The sequence below is a fragment of the Hipposideros armiger genome, unplaced genomic scaffold, assembly GCF_001890085.2.
Source record: "Hipposideros armiger isolate ML-2016 unplaced genomic scaffold, ASM189008v1 scaffold_288, whole genome shotgun sequence".
Lineage (NCBI taxonomy): Eukaryota > Metazoa > Chordata > Mammalia > Chiroptera > Hipposideridae > Hipposideros > Hipposideros armiger.
The window spans coordinates 1,681,564-1,695,607 of record NW_017731638.1 but is presented as its reverse complement, the minus strand read 5'-3'; the positions used below and the strand labels follow the sequence as shown (position 1 = coordinate 1,695,607).

Sequence of the window (14,044 nt, the reverse complement as noted above, 5' to 3'; positions counted from 1 at the left end):
TAGAATGATACAGTTGGACCAAGATCCCTTACCACCCTGACATTGATTTTATCTCTACCCACCACAGTGTGAGGCAAAGCCACAGCATATAAAATGGGAATGGTAGTAGTTACCCTGTTTTAATATCTAGAAGGTAAGGAAGGGTACCTTTAAAGGCTTTGGAGTTTTCTAGATGTTATTAAAATGTAATCATCAGGCAGACTCTAATAGTATGAAATATTATTATTGAAATATAAAAAGTATAAATATTGATATTACTAATGATAGCCTACCTTTCTTGAGTACCTAATCCTAAATTATTCACTGATTTCCCTGATAACTTGAAAATCTTAGATAAGTAATTGTAACTTCAGCCTCAAAGTAAAGACAGGCAAATGAGTCATCAATTAAGTTGGTAAAGACAAATGCATATTCAGGGAAATATTTTAACAGTTAAACAAAATTAACACGTCGCCTAAATTTAACATAAAATCTAATTGCATATAGATTATGTCTTTTTGTTTGTCTTTAAGTTACACTCTGGAAAGTAAGTAGTTTTGGATTTGTCTCTCCTGGGTAATTAAATCTGTGCTCAATGAATTTCAGGCCTCAAAAATGCATAACTTACACTTGGAATTTGTAGATGACAGGTGAGCCAGATAAGCACAGGGAGTATTTCATAAAACAGCTGCAAAGTTTCATCTGAAGTTACTGAGTCAAAAAATGGACTTTCAGCATATCTACAGTTACTTTCTGTACTTCACATTTCCCATATTCTTTTCCTCAGAAAAGTTCAAAACCTGATTTATTTAAATGGCCCCCTTCCTCAGAGCTCTTCTGCTGGGAGAGAGATAGCAAGCGCTTTTCAGGATACCATTCATTTTACAAAAAAAAAAAAAAATCTTCCTACTTATACTTCTTAATCAACACTGAAAGAGAAAAAAAACATCTAATCAAGTCTAAAATGTAGGTCATGAAAATGAATAAAATGTGAAAACAGTCAGGGAGACCCGGAGTCAAGCCCTGGTTTTGAGCTACTTACTAGATAACATTGGGCAAGTTATAGAACACACTAAGTTTCAGTTTCTTCATCTGTAAAATTGGAGCAATAATTTTTTGTATCGTCTGGGTGGTTGTGATGACTCGATGAGAGAATCTAAAGTATAAAGTACTTAGCACCCTGCCTGGCCTAAGATGGGTGTCTCAGTAAATGTTAAGTATTGCTATTACTTTATTGCTATAAGCTGGGTTCTGGGCTCAGGAATACGAAGACCAAAAAGATATGCCGCCTGCTCTCAAGGTCAGAGTCTACTGAGGGGACGACAAGTAGGGGAGTCATGACCAAAACGTGGGATGAGTTACTCCACTGGAGGTGAACACTGGTTCACAGGGTCTCTGCAAACATAACCAAAATAGAAGGTAGGGGAGGGCGGGGTGTGCACGCTTCTCCAAGTGACCCTTGAACTGAGTCTTGAAGGAATTGTCAGAATTCCCAAAAGAAGATGCGTGGGGAAGACATCTCTTGGAACCGAGCAAGGTCAAAGCACTCATAAGGCTCTGTAAAGCATCTGAAGAGGTCGCATTCGTGTGGTTTGAGGTAGGACATTGGCACCAGAGACCTGAGCTCCAGCCCTGAGCCCCGCCACCATCGATAAGCCATGAATTCCAGAGAAGTAGAGTTAATAACAAAGAGAAGCTGCTTTGAAAGGTTGATGTAAAGGCTATTATGACGTAATGCCTGTCAAGGGTTTAACAAAGTGCTTGGTTCCAAGTCCACAAAAAAAACCTTTGCCATTATTATGACCATCACTGATGGGAGAGGTGGGGGTTGTGCATGAAGATCTAATGCCCCCTTCATACCTTGTACCTTCTTTCACGGCAGCCACTGTTAACTCTGCATTGAGTCAATTGTTTCACCGGGACTGACCAGTGGCTCCCTACCAGGAACGGGCCATGAACTAGTGTTCAATATAAAAACTAAAGGCACCAACAGACATGTAGTAAGAATTACGGTTGCAGTCAGAAAGACAGAAAGCGTGGGAGAAGAGAAAGAAAATGGTCATCAGAATATCTCAATTCATTTAAAAACAAAACAAGGAAAAGCTAAGCAGTGCTTCTGCTGTCAGCCAGCAGAGGGATCCAAGAGCCGGAGTTAAGTTCTAGGTGGAGGCTCCAACTGACCTCAGGGACAGTTGATGACAGAGCACAGAGGGGTAAGGGAGGGGGACATGGGAAGGTGAGAACAAGTGGGCCCACTATAGGGCTGGGCCTGGGACATGGGACGACATTTTAAGTTGTCCTGTTGCTGTTGGCTGAGAAGCATATAATCTGGGGGAGCTGGGCTTGTTGGAGCTCTGGGGAATTAAAGGTTTCTACCATCTAGGTACAGGTGTCTACCACCATCTTTTGTGAAACAGAGAGGGAAATCAGATGAAAATATCAGTCTGATTTTGTGGTTGGGAGAAACAGAGGTGAGTCACTGGGGATATGAGCCGAAGAAGAAAGAATTTCTGAAGATGCTCCCTGGCAAGCTTTGCCATTTAAGATCAAGGGTGTTTGTATCATCTCTGGGTACCCAAAGCAATTGGAGACAATTCTGCAGGCAGAGTTAAATAACACATGACTGCACAATTTCTGTTTATCTTTGCATCCTCAAAAATAGGGGGCCTAGCACAATGGCAGGTTCTTATAACTGATGACATGACTGAATTTCTAAAGACTAAAACCTTGGGTTTTGGTCGTCTAATAGTTGGAACCAAGTCCAGTTCAGATCTGGGAGACAGCTGGCATCTGTTTGTTCTGAGGGAGAGAGGACAGAGCACAATGCTGCTTTATTGTTAGTTTCCAGAAAACTCCGTCTGCAGAGCTCTGACCCTGTAAGTTCCTCCAGTCCTTTTACCACCAACCTAACCTCATGGCTTTATGTTGTCAAGTCCTTTTCAGAAAATTATTTTTACTTCACTCTTACTTATGGAAACTAAACTAGGAAGAGGTTTATAGAACTAAGAACCTGAGAGATATAAGTCCAAAAGTTTATTACATTTAATTTCAAAGGAAAGGTGTACAGGAAAAAAAAATTGGTAGAATCCTCTTTTTCCTCGCATATGAGGCCTCCTTTTTCCTTAAAGTGCAGCCACACCAGTCTCAGGGTCTCCTTAATAACTCCATCCTTCAAGTGTGTAACCCAACACCGACAAAGCGATCTGGCAGTTCCAGGGATGTGATCACCATGACCTCCAACTCAGGATATGATATCTTATCTCCCTCAGCACTGAGGGTGCTACAAAGATCTAGGTCTTCTACCTGTGTGTGAAAAGGACCTCCATTTCCCTTTGGAAGCTCAGGATCATGAACAATTTTAAACTAATGGTCAGAAAGAGAAGGAATTATTTCCCTGTCCTTTACTTAGCAACTACCTCTCTTCCACTGCCATAAAATTCTCCCTTCATCTGATAGCAGCCACCACAGCCACAATGATGGTAATATTATAATCCTTTTATCATCATTAACTTCAGAAGCTGCTGTCCAGTGGGGTCCAACTAACCCCCTAGACTTCCACCAAACCACAGTGAGTCGTGCTTCCAGAGAGGCCTCAAAGGGCCAGCTGTCAAGTTTGAGAGCCTGTTTCGGAGGAAAACACATATTGACATCATGATGTTGGTGCAGAAACACACCTCTCAGCCTTGGCAGTGCTGGCTCTGAGTAAGGGTCCCACCCTCATTCCTGGCCTCTGTCCCCATGCACCACTCCTCCCCAAGCTGACGTGGCCATCGGGCAACAAAGTTGCTACCTTTGAGTAATCTCCCTTGCATAGGGAATGCACCACCTCCTCTGCTGAGACAGCTGAAATGTACATGTTCCTGAAGAATCCTCATGAACTGGGTAAGCTCCAGCCTTAGTAATGTTGATCAACCAGAGAACTTTTTCAGAGCAAGGATTACCTGTTAACAATTTTCCAGGATGCAAAGGCCACAGAGGAAGAATAATAAAGTAAGCACCTCACCTCAAACAGCTTACAAGAAAAGTCAGACTTCATGAGTCAACAGCCCATCCCACCAGACTGCACATAATCAAGGGCTAAGTAGGGTGAAAGAAATGCAGCTCTCTACAGAGCAGAGCATGCACAGAGCACACTGGGGAAAACGGGACTTGTACTAGGCCTTGAAGCTGGACAGGACTTAGACAAGTGAAGGGGTGAGTTGTAGGTTTCCTCGAGGGTCCATGAGCAGAGGGAGTAACGGGGAAGTGAGTAGGGTAGCTGCCATGGCAATTAGTGAAAGGAGGTTAGATTTGATGTTGCAGAAGGAAGACGGGAGTTCATTTTTCATCCCTGAAGCCTTTTTTTGGCTTGTTCATTTTAGCTTGTCACCTGAGCTCTGGAAGACTCATACTGCTGACTGACCAAGGCCTCCTGTCTTGGTTTAAGTGACACTACCTTCTTGGGTCTTACCTGTTTTCCTCTCCCTCCACCCCTGTCACGGTGGTGTCCCCAAGGTTCCAGCATCTGCATCCTTTTCCATATCCATGGTACCCTTCACACAGGTACTTCTCCCACACCTTTGGCTGCTAGCACCTGTATCAGATGATATGTCTGATGCATATGTCTCCGGATAGATCTTTCCTGAGGTTTGGAGTCAAACCAACAGCTCTAGATTGTCCAACTGAATATCCCATGGCCACTTCAAACTCAGCACCTTCACACTCCTCCCTCATCCCAGACTTGACGTTTCCCCTCTGTCTAATCAGTCATCTAGGCCTGTTGACTTGAATCTCAAAGTTTCTAGAATCCATTGGTCCTTTCCATTACGGCTGCTGTCCCTTAATTCAGGCCTTCAAAATGAACTTCTGTATTTGATGAAAACAGCAATCTCATAACTGACCTTTTTTTCTCAACTGATGACTCCTGTGCCTCACATCCCCCAAACCCTTACTTCTCCAAACCACTTCAGGGTGACAGTTTAAAAGTAGAAGTCTGATCACCACTCCCTTCCTCAAAATTCCTCAATAGCTCACCATTGTTTGCAACAATGCAAACAGGCCCTTCTGTTGACCTTCCTATCCCAGCTTCCTTTCCAGGGGAAAGTCCACACCCCCACTTTGATGGCCTAGATCACAATACTGGGAGTTTCCAAAAGTGCCATCACATTTGCTGTCTCCAGGGCAGGCTTCTGCCCACGAGGACAACCTCTGTACCCTCCGGCCCAGCAACCCCAGCTCATCATCATTCCGCCCAGGATCCAGCTCCGCCAGGAAGGCTTTCCGAACCCTCAGCAACCATCAACCTGGGCTCTGCCTCCCCAGCACACTTCTCTCCTGGGGTTCTGATCATCAGTTTACTCTGCTCGCTTCCCCAGCTCCTTTAGGGACAGGGGCTGCGTGGTACACAACTTCCCACGTCTAAAACGGTATGTAGCATGTAAAATAATGATACACCTAATAATTATTTACTGACTGAACAGTTCCTTAGGCCCAGACATATGGCACCAATTTCCTTCTGTTTGGTAAGGTGGAGGGATAAAAGGGATAATGATTTGGGACCCAGGGGGTCTGGCTGTTCCTGTTTGCTCCACTCAATCAGCTGTGTAGCAGTGGCCAAGATATTCAACTACTCAGTGTCATTTTCCTCATAAGAAAGATGGGTGGGAGGAGGTGACTTCCTGTCTCTCCACCGCTCCAGAAAACTAGATCAAGAAATAAAATGGGCAGTAGATGGATAGTGCTTTGAAAACAAACACATTAAAGTACTAGTAATATTTGAACTAAAGAACCCACAAAAGGATTATAACACACACACACACACACACACACACACACACATATATATATATATATATATATGTTATATATATTTCTGCCTTATAATTGATTTCAATGCAATCTTTGAAAATTGAATAGGAATTTAACATTTTTGGTTACATTTCTGGGAATCCTAATAATACCCTCTCCCCCAACTACTTTATAAAGAGTTTAAATTAGACTCGGATTATAATGTGATTATTAAATGTTCTATTTTAATATGAAGTATTATTTAACTCTATTTTAATAATATGAGCATGATATTTGTACCATGAATTCAGTTAATGTTTATAAGAAAGTGTTATAAAACGTTACATCATGCTTTGGACTATTTAGTGGCCCGATCATCAAATGTATCTCAGGTGACCCTTGCAAACTATTTAGAAAATAAAAGACAATTGCTCTAAGGAAAAAAAAAAGAGGAAAGAGAAAAGCAGGGTAAAACTTATGTGCATGGCAGTAATTTGATATTCTAGTCAAATATTGTGCATTTAGATTTTCTTGTTAAAAAGAAATCACAACTAAAGAACACATTCTTAAGGTTTGCTTTTGTTTACCTACTTTTGACTGATGGAAACTACCCAGAATGCATTTCTTTTTCAGTAACGTTAAGTAAAACAATGAAATAATCTGTTTCTGGTGACTGTTGCGGCTCCCTAAAAACATAGTACAAACACATTCAGGTGCCCATAACTAACCATTTAACTTTCAGATAGGAGCTGTACAGATGAGCAGAGTGCAGTGCCCAGGAGTGTCTCCAGCCTCCTAGGAACAGATCTAATGGCGTACAAGTATGCCCACTGCCCTCACTACTCCTCAAAACCTATTCCACCTGCCCTGCTGGGTTCCCCCTCAGTGGGGGCTCCAGGGTGGTGTGGCGCCTGTCCTACTCTGGGTCCTCATTACCTCCCACAGGAACCTCTGTAGGATATATAGGCCTTTCCTCTGGTCCCTTTCTACATGCCTCCATGACTCTCCCCAATGGTCTCCTACCTCTGCCACTTTTATTTTGTGTGCCAGTTATTCTGCTGTCCTCTCAGGCCTGTGTGCTCCTGAACATGCCACTGATGGCCACCAGCCAACTCCTATTCATCCTTCATGTCCCAGCTCAGATTCTCCCTGTGAAGCCTTCCCCTATGGTGCTTCTTCGCCCATATTGCCACTGCACTTGTAGTCCTCCATTATAGCAATCTTCCTACTGTACAGATACGATGTCCTGGTTTATATTACATGTCTCTCTGCCCACTAAACTGTAAAGATCTTTTAGGGCTGAGAATCTTTTATCACCTACCACTGTGCCTCGCACATAGGAGATGTTCCAATAACTTGTAGTTGAATAAATGAAGGAATGGAATGAAAATGTCATAATAATAATAATAATAATAATGAAAATGTCATAATAATAATAATAATAATAATAATAATAATAATAATGAGGAGGAGGAGGAGAAGAAGAAGAAGAAGAAGAAACACTTATATGGTGTTTATCACATGCCTGGCAGTGTTGTAGGCACTACACAAATATTAACTCATTTGAAATTCCCAACAAGTATCTGATGGTGGTATTATTTCTTATTATTTTACATTTTACAGATTAGGAAACAGAAGCACAGAGAGATTAATTAATGTGCCCAAGGCTACACAGTAAATCGCAAATGCAGGAAGTAACCTGTAGCAGTTGGCCCTAGAGACAGGGCTTTTAGCCATTACGCTTTCAAAAAAAAAAAATGCAGTCTAAGACTAAACCCAAATATTTTTCAACAATATGCAACTACAGATATGCCATTGCAACACTGCTTTGCTCCATTAACAAAGATAATTTGCAGTTGTCTCTACAACAGCAACCAGTACTGCAAGCTTCTCAGTTCTTTGCCACTGAGTTATTTGTAAATCAGATCCTGGTCCTCTCCCACAGAAGGAAACGGCGACTGCAACAAAATCTGACCGGATTCTATCAGACAACCCACGTGGGTCTGTAACCTAGATAAAAGTGATTATAAATCCGACGGGCGACTTTCATCTTAAAAAGACATGCGATTGGACCAGCCGAGTGGCGCGTTGGTTAAGAGCTGGATTGGGACACCAGAGGGCCCCGGTTCAGATCCCACATATGAGGGCCAGTGACACTGCCCTCTACAGCTAAGATGCTGAACAACAGCTCAATCTGGAGCTGGGCTGCCGTGAGTCACTGGCTACGATGTACGCTGCACCATCTGCTGCAGTGGGTTGCCATGTGCTACCGTGTGTAGCCAGCAGCCAGCGTGAGCGGCCGTCCAGAAGCCGGCAACTGATCTGCCTCACCTGGGAAGAGCGCAATGATGGTGCCAACTTGGGCCAGTGAAACAACGTCCTCCACAACTAGACTGAAGAACAAAAAGGACAGCAACTTGTCTGTTCCCCTTCCCCCAATTCCCCAGCGCTGTTCCCATCCCCTAATTCCCCAATTAAAAAAAAAAAAAAAAGACATGCGATTTGTTGTGGCTGGCTTTGCAGAACTGGGGCAGTGAGATGTTCCAATCATAAACCTAAAGATAAGGTTGTTTATCAGCCTGTTGGAGGAAAGCACACTAACATTGGGAACAGTCACTGAATTCTGCCAAACGCATAGCATGCTGACTAAAAAGCCTCTCCCTGATTAACAAAATAGGGAATTAAAGAAAAAGCTCCACATTTGGGAAGCGGACATAGTTTGGTACTGTGTCATTTTATCTCAAGGCCAAATACAAGCAGCCCAAAGCAATGGTGTTCCCTGGTCTAGTACAAGGACCCTACTTGAAAGGACCACAAATTTGGAATAGCTGATTCCGTGGAAAAGCACTGGATGAGGAATTAAAAGTCCTCACTTCTAGTTCTAGCTCTATCCCTAACTATGGAAATTCAGGCAAATCACTCAAGCCCCCTCTGCCTCAGTGTCCTAGTTCATAAATAGGGGTATAATACTGTAAACTTATGTAATTCATCTGGCCTATGTTTTGCTTTGAAGATTAAAGATTAAACAGTGTACCCAAATCACCAACAAACAGGTCCTGTGACATCACCTCATGTCAGTATGTTGGGGACTTAACACAGATGGCAGGAAGGTAGCCTGCTGGTTGTTGGACACAGAACAAAAGAGAAGGAATTTCCATCAAAAAGGGCAGAAGAAATGCTTCCAGAATTCACAGAAGCCCAGCCTCACACTTCACTGCATAACCATAAATGGCTGAGAAGAAACGGCAGTCAAAACGCCAACATGGTGTCCATTTGTAAGAACTAGAACCATGCTTTGAGCAGCCTTTGGTCTAACCAGAGACAGACATGGAGTTGCAAACAGCCTCAGACACCACCAGGGTTTCCAGTCATCCATCAAGTGATAGGCTGCTGGGCTCACCCAAGTCTTTGTAGCTACATCTGCCAAGTATCATATCACTGGTTATAAAGTCATATTTTAAAGAGTGGCACTACCGGCAGAATCCTATTATTAGCAAAGATAATTTTAACATGGATTCAGATTCACCAATGGTTGACACATATCCTCTCCATATTTAAGAAAATCTAACAAACATAAATAGCATCTTGATATCCAAAAATGGGAGATCTGATTTTATAAATTATGATAAATACATACAATAGAATACTATTCACACGTTCAAATAATTATGTAGATATATTACATGCATTGTTACAGAAAAACGCATGTGAAATATATGTGTGCACCATTGGTTTTTCACTGTAGTCTCCCCTGCATTTAGAACAGTAACTGGCTAGCACATAGTAGATATTTAACAAAAATTTGCTGAATAAATAAATGAATGAAAGACATTGTTACAAGGGAGAAGCCAATTAAAAGTATGCATGCCATTTCTGTAACCATATACATATGGCACAGAAAAAGTATGGAATTGTATATAATCAAAACATTAATACAGATTTTGGTAAGTGGTGGGATTATGGAGAATTTTACTTCTGGGGTAGATACTAGCATTATAATGCTTTCTAACAATGAACATTTTCTACTTTTGTAACAGGAAAAATGGCTATTCCTATTCTACAAATAGAAATGTTTGACATAAATATGTAAAATTTGGTAAAACATGATTAATTAGTACAATGGATATTAAGACACTTCTCCCACAAAAAAACACCTCAGCATCATAAAGGAATACACGTATTTGCATTATTCTATGGATTTTGAGCTCAAATAGTTAGCATACCATACTAATACAATTATTATTAGGAGTTACCTAGTAACTTGCCATAATATAAGCTAATGATCCTGGGGGATTTGAAGGGGAAAAAATATGTAGCATCTACTGTTAAGGCAGAAATCATGTTCTCTTAGATTGGGAAAGCCAGTATACACAATATTGCCTTATCCCACAGCACACAAACCCAAATGGCTTTAATAAGCGAGTCCATCCCTGACCACGTGGGTACCTGGCGAGGCTGAAACCTGCCTATAGAAAAGGTGAAGTACCCCTGTGTGCCACAGATGTGCCAGGAACACATGTCACCTTCTGGGCTCCAAACTGTTTCCTCTCTAACTCCCCATAATACTGAGAGATCAGAAAAGACAGTCTTAATTTGCTGCTGTGCCCTGGGGACAATGAACAGAGCATTATTTCCTCAGAGTGCCTTTTTCTTTTTCTCCAGCTGGAACTCTCCAGCTGGGATTCTTGAATTTTCTTTACTTCCCACATGTCAGCTACTCTCCTCACGTAAGCAGGTACTGTTTCCCAAATGCATCATCACAGACACAGAACGCACCTTCCACATGCACTAAATAGCATCTTTGTTTAATTCTAGTGGGAGAATTTGGAGGAGCTGGGAACAGTTTAGAACACACTGAGCAGTCTACGGTCAATCAACAGGTTAGCTGGGTGTGTGATGATTATTTTTGTTCAGAGACTTCTTGTTTGGGTAAAGGTAAGCACAGCTATCTGAAACACCTATTAATTAAAGCCTAGGGACAGGAGTCTCCCTGGACTTTCTTTAAGAGGTTAACTATAGGCTTCATTAGCATGGTTTGGATTCAGTAGCACTGCCTCTTGGCTTGATCTAGCCTCTCCCGCAAGAAGCTGCGTCAACCATCCCCAAACCTGCTGGGACCTGGGCCGGCTGAGGTGAACCCTGAAGCAAGATTTCCACTGGCAGGAAATCAGCCTTGGAAATGTACTTTCCATAGCAGAAGAATCTGATAACAAATTAAGCTTGGGTTGGAGCACTATGTAAGGAATGTAATTTCCCTAGCTATGAAAAGTTAACCCTTTCGCAGCTAATGCAGTGTACCCTTCTTGGTGGTCCCAAGACCCGGACTTTTTATTTGCTACCAAGAATCAAGTAAGTTACTTCATTCTCAAATTCTCTTTAGATATCCTCAAGACCTTAGTAAATGCAATTCCACATTGGCCATGAAGATGCCTTCTCCACCACCTTGATTTCTTTTCTCTGTGAACACTTACCTATCTATTCCACGTTTGGTAACAGAACGTCCTGACTCGTGTACCACTTCACTACTGGGTGTGTAGAGAGCCTGTGTATCCGGTTGCAAGCTCCTTGAGACAGGAACACGGACTTGCCCATCCTTTATTTTTCCTATCAGCCACTATCAGAGTAAAGGTGCCCCAGAATGCGTCAATAGATAATTGTTCAAACACAATGCGAAAGAAGGCTCTCCTTTGGCCCTCTTTGAATCTAAAGGTAAAACCGGTAAGATCTGAGATAATGAAAATGTGAGGCATGTTTCAAAAGGAAACATTTGAGTTGGATGCTGTTTATCTGTGTGGGGTTCATCTACCTGGCAGGTATCCATAACAGTATTTAAATTAACTAGATTTCCAATCACCAACTCACTTCTGGTCTGTCTCCTCCTACCATTGTTATTTTTGTGCTCAAGAATGCTTAAGCAAAGATGCTGGAAACAGACAGGCCAGGCAGAAAAAAATTTACATAAAATAACATTGGAACAGGACTTAAGGATACCTAGTGTTTCATTCTTGTTGCACAGAAGGCAGCAGTGACTGTCCTGGTTCCCTGAACAAGCCACACACATCACATTGCCAATAATAACTGCACTTCTGGATGCCTGGCCAAGTCTGCTTCTGTCTCACATTCAGGCTCAGATAAAAATCTCCTCTGGGAAGTTGAGCAACAACAGCCCAAGCAGAATTAAATACGTCCTGTTACATCAAGCACATCCAACGCACCGCTTAGTGTTATGTTATAACTGGTTGTACATGCACGTTCCTTCACAATGAATTGTGAAATTCATTGAGTTGCACAAGGAAGTTCCTCAAAATATATATATTTTAAAGTTTTTAGCTTGTGTTACTTGACTGCGAGAATAACTGAAGCACAGAGAATTTCAGTGACCTAGTCAAAGCCCTAACCCAAATCAGCCCGAAGGTATGGGCAGTCCCCGCTGCTTCTGTCTTCTGTGTCCCACGAGCCCAGCCACCTGTATCTCAGAAAAAGAAAGCCCACCAAACGTGAATGGAAAAGGAAGCGCTAGATGAGAAGTGAGTGCCTGTTTGCCTCTGAGCTGCTGACAGACTAGGAATCCTGGATCATGGTTGCATCATAGGTGTATTATCTAAGCCACCTCTCCCAGAGCATCCCATGAGGGCTCTCCTAAAGTGATACCTGAAGACCCCTCTCCACTTCCCACTGTATCCTTTTCTACAATTTGAAGTAGTAATTCATAATGAGTAGCTGATCTGGTTAAAAATCCTTCGATAGTCCAAAGGGGAGTTTTGTTTAAAAAGTCAACCTATTCAATTCAGATCAGTAACTGTGAACCATCACACAGCTTTCATCTCCATTATATTACAGCCACCCACCTGCAGAGCCCGCACGTTCTACCATGGTAGCGAGTATTTATCACTCCGGGTAACTTTAAGTCTGAGATCTCAGATTTGAAGTCCCTCCTTCCTGATCACAGCACTCCCGACTTCCTTCTGTCCTATTTTCCTCACGTTCTGCTAACACACTCTGGGGTCCTCATAGCCTCCAGCCCCTGCCCCCAGCCTTTCTTCTCTCTTGGACCACCTGCCTCATTTGGCCCCACTGCCATCCAGACACAAATTGGATCCAGGGCCAGCCATTCCATTTCTACCCTGAGGAGTTAAGCACTCCTTAACCTTCACCCCTTCCCTGGGTGGACCTGCCTAGCTCCACCTTGATTACACCTAAATTCTCTTTCTTCCTCAACAGGTACTACGTACGGCTATAGAAAATCATAAAACAGTATGACACCACTATGAACTCATGCCTTTTAATCCCTGACCAAGACCTCACTACACCCATCTGGATGTCCCATCAGCACCTTAAGCATTGTGTGAATAAAACCAAACTTCTCCTGCTGTATCTAGTTCGAGTTATTGGTGGGACCAATCTCCCAGCCAACAAGCAGTGAAAGCAAAGTAAACGTCTCCTTTTCTTCTTCCTTCTCTCAAATCCATCAAATCCTTTTTTTAAATTGCAGCATATCCTAAACCTATTCCTTCTTTTCACTTCTCCTGTAGGTCTATACACTGTCTCAGCTGTACTATGGTGATATCCTCCAATCTCTGGCCCCAGTTCCATTTTATTTGATTTGGCTAAAGTGCAGGTCTGATGATGATATGTCCCGAAGCTCCTGGTAGCTCTCTCCTCTTTGCCAACTGAAGCTCACATTCCTGAGGCTGGCAGCCAAGCCTACCATGCCCTGTCCAAAGGGGCATCTTCAAACATCACCCACTGCTTGATTTCATGCAGAACAAAACAGAGTAAATATGTCAGGGTTAAAAGCACATATTAAAGTTCGGTCATGAATCTCTTGATTCCAAAAATAAAATATATACTTCAGCAAGGGTTATATTCAAGTTTGAAAACCACTGATCTATACCATTTGCTATTCCTATACATGTCCTGTGACTTCCTTTTTCATTTTGAAATTATGAAATACTTCTACTGTACAGGAAAGTATAGGGGATAATACAACAAACATTTGTTTGTTAACTTTTAACATGTCATATTTACTTCAGATTTTAAATATATATGTGCATGTATATATATGTGTGTGTATGTATGTATGTATGTGTATGTATGTACGCATGTATCTACGTCTATAAAACAGATACAACTGAAACCTAGCCTCTTGTGTCCGTCTATTCCCTTCCCTTCCACCCCAGCACAAGTCCCTATACACTGAATTTGGTATTTTTCATTCCCACTAATGTTTTCACATGAAAACATATGACACTCTTACAATTATATAACTTCATGTAATGACATAATAAAATCATGAAAT

General features: G+C 42.1%; 1 protein-coding gene across 2 annotated transcripts in view; it reads right to left on the bottom strand.

Moving 5' to 3' along the window:
* Positions 1 to 14,044, bottom strand: part of PAQR8 (progestin and adipoQ receptor family member 8) — a 56,247-nt gene that overhangs the window by 8,349 nt on the left and 33,854 nt on the right. The window lies entirely within an intron of this gene.